Source organism: Notolepis coatsorum (assembly GCF_963971535.1).
Source record: "Notolepis coatsorum genome assembly, chromosome: 3".
Taxonomy (NCBI): Eukaryota; Metazoa; Chordata; class Actinopteri; order Aulopiformes; family Paralepididae; genus Notolepis; species Notolepis coatsorum.
The window spans coordinates 178,410,191-178,416,872 of NC_140167.1; positions in this window are offsets into that span (position 1 = coordinate 178,410,191).

Sequence of the window (6,682 nt, forward strand, 5' to 3'; positions counted from 1 at the left end):
GGCTCTCCAGGCACGTCTACCTGCATCAGAAGAACCAATTATAATTGATCCACGTGTGGTTCAGAGACTGTTCTCCAACATCTGCCCCGGGAAGGCCTCTGGACCGGATGGCATCTCTGGCCGCATGCTGAAGTCATGCAGTGAGGAGCTGGCAGAGGCCTGGTGCCCAATCTACCAGAAGTCTCTGGACTCTCACACTGTTCTGTGCACCTGGAAATACTCTATTGTTATTCCTGTTCCTAAGAAAGCTATAGCTGCAAGGAAAATAATGACTTTCGACCAGTTGCTTTGACCTCAGTGGTCATGAAGTGTTTAGAGAAAATAATTATCAATCTAGTGAAAACTGATCAGCTGTTCTTTGGATCCGTTTCAGTTTGCTTATAGGTGTAATACAGGTACTGATGATGCAGCCTCAGCCTTGGTTCATTTTATAGGGTTAGGGTTAGGGTTAGGGTTTGCTGCTGGTCGAGGCGGAAATGGGCGCGTCACGCGATTGGGCGCACATGTCACATGACCAGAAACGTCAGTGGCCAATCAGATTCGCAAAACGCATGAACCGTTTAGGTTAAGAATAGACGCGAACAGGACACCAACTGTGCAAAAGAGGGGACAGCACCCAGAAATGCACAGGGTGAGCAGACCGCGGGACAGAAGGGCCCGCGACTACCCGACTGTGCGCCCCGCACGCTACCAGGGAACGTACGTGAAAACAAAAGCCTGTGTTACCGCTTCCACACCTCATGGGGTCAGGGTCGTAAAAACCCTGACGCTGCCCGCGAAGCCGTAGCAGCGGGGCGCGAAGGGGGTCCCAGCCCCAGCTTCTGGGGCGCCCTCGTGGCGCATACCATAGTGCCTCGCGCACCTACGCGGCCGACCCGGGTTCGATCCCAGCTCCCGTCGTTATTTGTCGCATGTCCTCCCCACCTCTCCTCCCGTTCTCCCTCTCCTCTGTCGGTCCTGCGTGGCCAATAAAAGCTGTAAAAATGCTCAAAAATAATTTAAAAAAAAAAGAAAATGGTCGCTTCAACATGCAGAGCGAGTCACTCTACCCGGTGCGCAGCCACTCCAGCCTGCACTCTGAACAGAATATGCCCCGCTTCCTCAAATTGGACGGCACAAATGTCCGTCTCGCTGTTTAAACCAATCCTATCAAGCCATCCCCGGGACTTACAGAACAACAGTAGGACGCCCATAAGCGTACAGCCCCTCCCGTCCGAATGCATGACGCCAGTTTGAATGACGGGGGCAATGCCGCTGTCTCCGACGACATGATCTGTTCCAGAGAGAACTAATCATCGGAGGGATTTTATTCCCACACAAGCCCACACACAAAGCTACGTGGATCTCTCCCGGTCTAAAGACAGAGAACCAGATCGACCATATAGCAATAACAAGAAAATGGAGAAAACTACTCTTAGATGTTGGGGGAGCAGACATTGACTCTGTGAGGCAGAGGACACTGAGGGGAGAGGCCATAGAGGACGTGGAGCACTTCACATACCTAGGGAGTAACATCAGCAGGGATGGAGGAGCAGACAGAGACATAGAGGCACGCATCAGCAAAGCATAGGCAACATTCAGGATACTCAGGCCAATCTGGTTGTCCAAGCAACTCTCCAACAACACCAAGCTATGATTCTTCAATACCAATGTGAAGACTGTCCTGCTCTACGGCTCTGAAACGTGGAAGACTAGCGAGGGCCTCACAAGCAAGATCCATGGACTGTATGAGTGCTCCCCCCGTGTATCGACCCCTGCCTGAATACCTGACCATTCTAGTATTATTAAATATACCCAAACTGGGTTTGAACAAAACCTGTCTATCTTTGCTCTGTATCTGCATATTGGGTTCAATACCCCGAGACGTAACAGTTATGTTGTCAACAAATGAATGAATTTGGCAGGCTTAGGCTATATTTCTATCAACAGATATAATTTTGATATCATTCATATAATAATAATAATAATTACTTGCATTTATATAGCGCTTTTCTAGACACTCAAAGCGCTTTACAATGTAGGGTGGAAATTGTCTCCTTCACCACCACTGGTAGCAGGCATGTCATTTAGTAGAGCCATGCTGTGAACATGACAAACATGCTATTTAATTTGTGTTTGCTTGTGTGTATTCCATCTGAAGAAGCTTCTCTTGGCCTGCCTCCCTCCGATCTTTTTTTAAAATAATTTTTCAAGCAAGGACAAATCAAGGACAAATCAATCAATTATTCATAGTAGTAAGGGCATTTTATCAGATATTTGACCCATCTGCAAACTAAATCCTTACCAACCAATTTCTTCACTAATGTGTTTGTAAAGGTGTGTAGTAAGATGTATTAAAAAGTTGAAGTTCAAATCCTGTATGTTTTTTCGTAACAACTACTCAAAGTTGAGGTACCGAATACCGATTTTCGAACAATCTAAAATGTTCAGTTTGGCCTTGGGTAACTTGTGAGGGGTCAAACTATGGGGTTTTCATGATTCTGAGTTGATTGCAATCATTTATCTTTCACTAAAATCATTCCTTTGTGGAAAAATGGCTATGCCCACCTTTCCCGCTCGGCCCCCCACAATGCCTTTCCACTGCTAGCATACAAATTGTTTGATTACTTTACTATTTGCCCTTTTAGGACTTATTATTATTATTATTATTATTATTATTATTATTATTATTATTATTATTATTATTATTATTATTATTATTATTATTATTATTATTATTATTATTATTATTATTATTATTATTATTATTATTATTATTATTATTATTATTATTATTATTATTATTATTATTATTATTATTATTATTATTATAGTTGGTTGGCATTCAGAGTGAGGAAGTTTAGAGTTAACATGCTGAAGCCATTTGCAACCTTCATTTGATCATGGACAGACTGCTTTTTATGCCTGATATGTAAGTGTTATCTACATTTTTTACTTGAAATATTTCATGTCACTACTTTGGTAATGAAATGTAACATACTGTACAAGTTGTCAACTTTGCTTACTTGTTAGCTGTGTAACAGTAGGCGCAATAATATGGTTAGCTAGCTAACGTTAAATCCATGATGTATTACTCCATGATTAGTTGTCAACTTTTCTTACTTGTTAGCAATGTAACATTAGGCGCAACAACATGGTTATCTAGCTAATGTGAAATCCATGATGTATTACTCCATGATTGTATCCAACTACCATGATGTATTACACACCTCAAACTGAATCTTATGATCATTTTATTTTCTTGAATGCTAGCTTTCTGGCCCATTAGGTTACAGTGGTGTATTGTCTCTGACAGGATCTTTTGTGTTTAACGTTACTGTGAAGCAGATCTTCTATTTTCCTTTGCAATCATATCTATTACAATGTTAATCATCTACTGTACATGATATTGTCTTTAATGTCACAAAATAATGATATTATGACTGAATAATACAATGTTTATTCTACTTTGTAGGACATATTAGTCTAGCTGCAGTATGGATGGACTCGACTCCACCTTTGCTAAATTGTTTCATCTGTGAAAGCCCAGAGACACCAGCTCAGAGGCTGATACAGCCAACTCCTAAAGGCTACCCTACTTTTTTGGAACAAGCACAAGTAGTTGAAAATGCTAAGATTTTGGAGCGTTTGAAGGAGGCTCAGAACATAGGAAGACTCAGGTACCACAAAAAGTGTAAAGATGATTTATACAACAGATTTGTTGAAGTCACCAAGAACTCAGGCCAAACATTAAAGGCAGAGAAAGAGTCAGCAAAGAAGAGAAGATGCACTTGCTCTGACTTCAGTGCAGCTTCTGCATGCAGTTCTACAAGTTCATTGTCCATTCAGCTTCTGTACAAGAATGTATGCATTCTTTGCAACCAACCTGCACAGATCTACAAAACTTCCAGAGGAAGCTAGAAAGATATACAGAGTGCCAGATAATTTGACTGCCGATAGACTGAAGGCAAGCTTGCGGAAGACAGCACAGAGTCGCAGGGATGACTGGGGCACTGAAGTTGTTGGACGTCTGGAAGGGATCAATGACCTTGTGGCAGAAGAAACCCTGTACCATTTGCGCTGCAAAACTCTTTTTGAGACAGGTGGCCATTACTCCAAGACTGAAGATAGAGGACAAAGGAAGAAATTGATGAGGAACGAGAGGCTGTTTTTGTTGAATTCTGTGATTGGTTAGACTCAGAACGTGAGCATGGGGTGATGACTCTTGACCAAGTCCACAAAAAGCTACAGCAGTTTGATCTGTCACCAGATAAGAGCCTCTATTCAAAGTATTGGCTAAAGAAGAAACTCCAAGATAAATTCCATGACACCTTGTATTTCACATCACAGGAGAGAAGGGCAGATGTGCTCTGCCTCAAAGATGACACAGACAACATTCTGTGAGAGCATCATGCTAATCTTGAGCATGGAGATGAGAAGACTCAGATCATAAAGACTGCACTAAAGTTTGTATGCAACGACATCGCCATGGTCGATCTAGACCCAAAGTGATATCCCACAGCACACAGTATGACTGACATCCTGTCATAGTCACGGCGAGAGCCTTCCTCACCCCTCATCCTCACACCCCTTGTATGGGCAGCATCTGACCCCAGGATTCCCACGCTGCCAGTGGGACACTAATTGACACGGCTGTGATGGATTCCCTCGTCAGCGAACTACTACTTCAGCCCACGGATCCTGCTCTACCCTCGTCACAGTGTTAACCTAACTTCCTAGGTACGACAACAAACCCTAGCCTTGCTACTCTATCCTTGTTGAAATAACTTGTCCTAATCTTGTTCTCTCTGTGCCCAGGACCACCGCTCTGGTACACCTCCCACCTGGACACCCTGTGCTGCACAAGGAGTGCACCTGCTCTCGTCCATTGCACATTCTTGTACCTGTTGCACATTCTGATGTTGTAAACATGTCTGCTTGGGGGTAAACATTAAAGCCAACCTAAAACGCTCCATTCTCTCTCCACCTGTGTTCTGCTATTGGGCTCCGCCAACCTCTGCCCTAACACATCCAGAGTCAGATGTTCCTGAGGCCAATAGTGAAGACCGACGAAAGGGTAGCCATTTGGGGGCAGAACTTCATAAAGGCCTGTCGGCCTCGATCAGGAGTTTTGCCATAGATGGGGCTTGCCATACAACTTGATCATAGATTTGGGTCAAAATGGATGCTCAACAAGTTACACCAGCTGGGATACACAGAGTCGTATTCCGAGACACAAAACTACAAATACTGCTTCCTTAATGACAGGAATGGAGATGGCATCCAAGATACTTCTGATACTCTTTATACCATTGTGGAAGAAACTGATGAGCAGATCAATGATGAGGTTGCGGTTGACCTTGAGGATCTATCATTTACGATAGCCAGTGGAAGTGAAACTAGCCATCACAATCGGGTGGTCATGGAGGTTGGGGAAACAACCAATTGTCGGAGACAATATAGATTTAAGAATTGTCTCTATTCAGGGAAACATTCCTTTCCATTCAGTGGGTTGGATCAAAGTCACCTCTCCGGCACCATCTTTGCCAGATCCCCAGACGACAGCAGCTGTGAGTGAAGTTGAAGGCACTTGACAGAGCTAAGATCCTGAGAGGAGCTGAAGTGAAGATTCTTCCATTCACCAACAGAACAAGGACAGGGATAAACACCATCACATTTCTTCCCATTACTGAGCTCGCCTCTTCTGTGACACAAGACCAGCTACTCTTCACTCCGGGCGATACACTCTGGTCAGCAGAGTATGTCTCTGAACCCCAGTGACTATGGATGGACATTAGGTGTACATGGCTATGAGCCAGTCCCAACACTAGACCCCATGGCTCCTGAGGAGCTACTGCAGTTCACAAGCTGAAACTGTAACGGAGATTGCAGCAACCGGCGGTGCAGCTGCAAGAGGAATGGCGTTAAGTGCATCTCAGCATGTGGAGTCTGTAAAGGAATTTCATGCAAGAATTGTGGTCATGATGGTGGTGAGTCTGGAGAAGACTCAGAGATTGACTCCTGAAGTGATCAGCACTTGTAACTACTTGTAACTACAAATAAAGCTACTTTCGAATATAAATATAAGAGTGGGCGTGGCCTTTTTTCAACCAAGGAATGATTTTTTTTTTCTTTTTTTTTTTAAATCTTTTTCCCCCTCCATTTTCCTCCGATTTTCTCCCATCCCAATGTTAGTCGTTATGCCAATTCCCAATCCCCTTCCTGGTCGCTGCGCACTTACCCCCCACAGTCGGTCTGGGAGAGTGGAGGCTACCACGTGCTTCCTCCGACACACGTCCACCTAATCACCGCTTTTTTTCACCTGGCAGCGCGGATATTCTCTGAGAGGGCGTAGTGTGTGGAAGGATCACACTATCCCACTCAGGTCCTATCCGCGCTTAGCAGGCGCCCCGACCGAACTGTAGGAGTCGCTGTTTACAACGACCCGGACCCACCCCGCCAGCTTCTCCCACCCTCTAATACTGCCAATTGTATTAGTGTGAACGGCCAGCCAAGCTGGTGACAACCCCGGAGCTGTGAGCTGGATTCGAACAGGCGAATCCTAGCGTCTCCGGGGTTGGTGACGAACGCAATCTCCGCTACGCCACCTAACCGCTCCCAAGGAATGATTTTAATGAAAAATAAATTATTGCAATCAACTCAGAATCATGAAAACCCCCTAGTTTGACCCCTCACAAGTTAC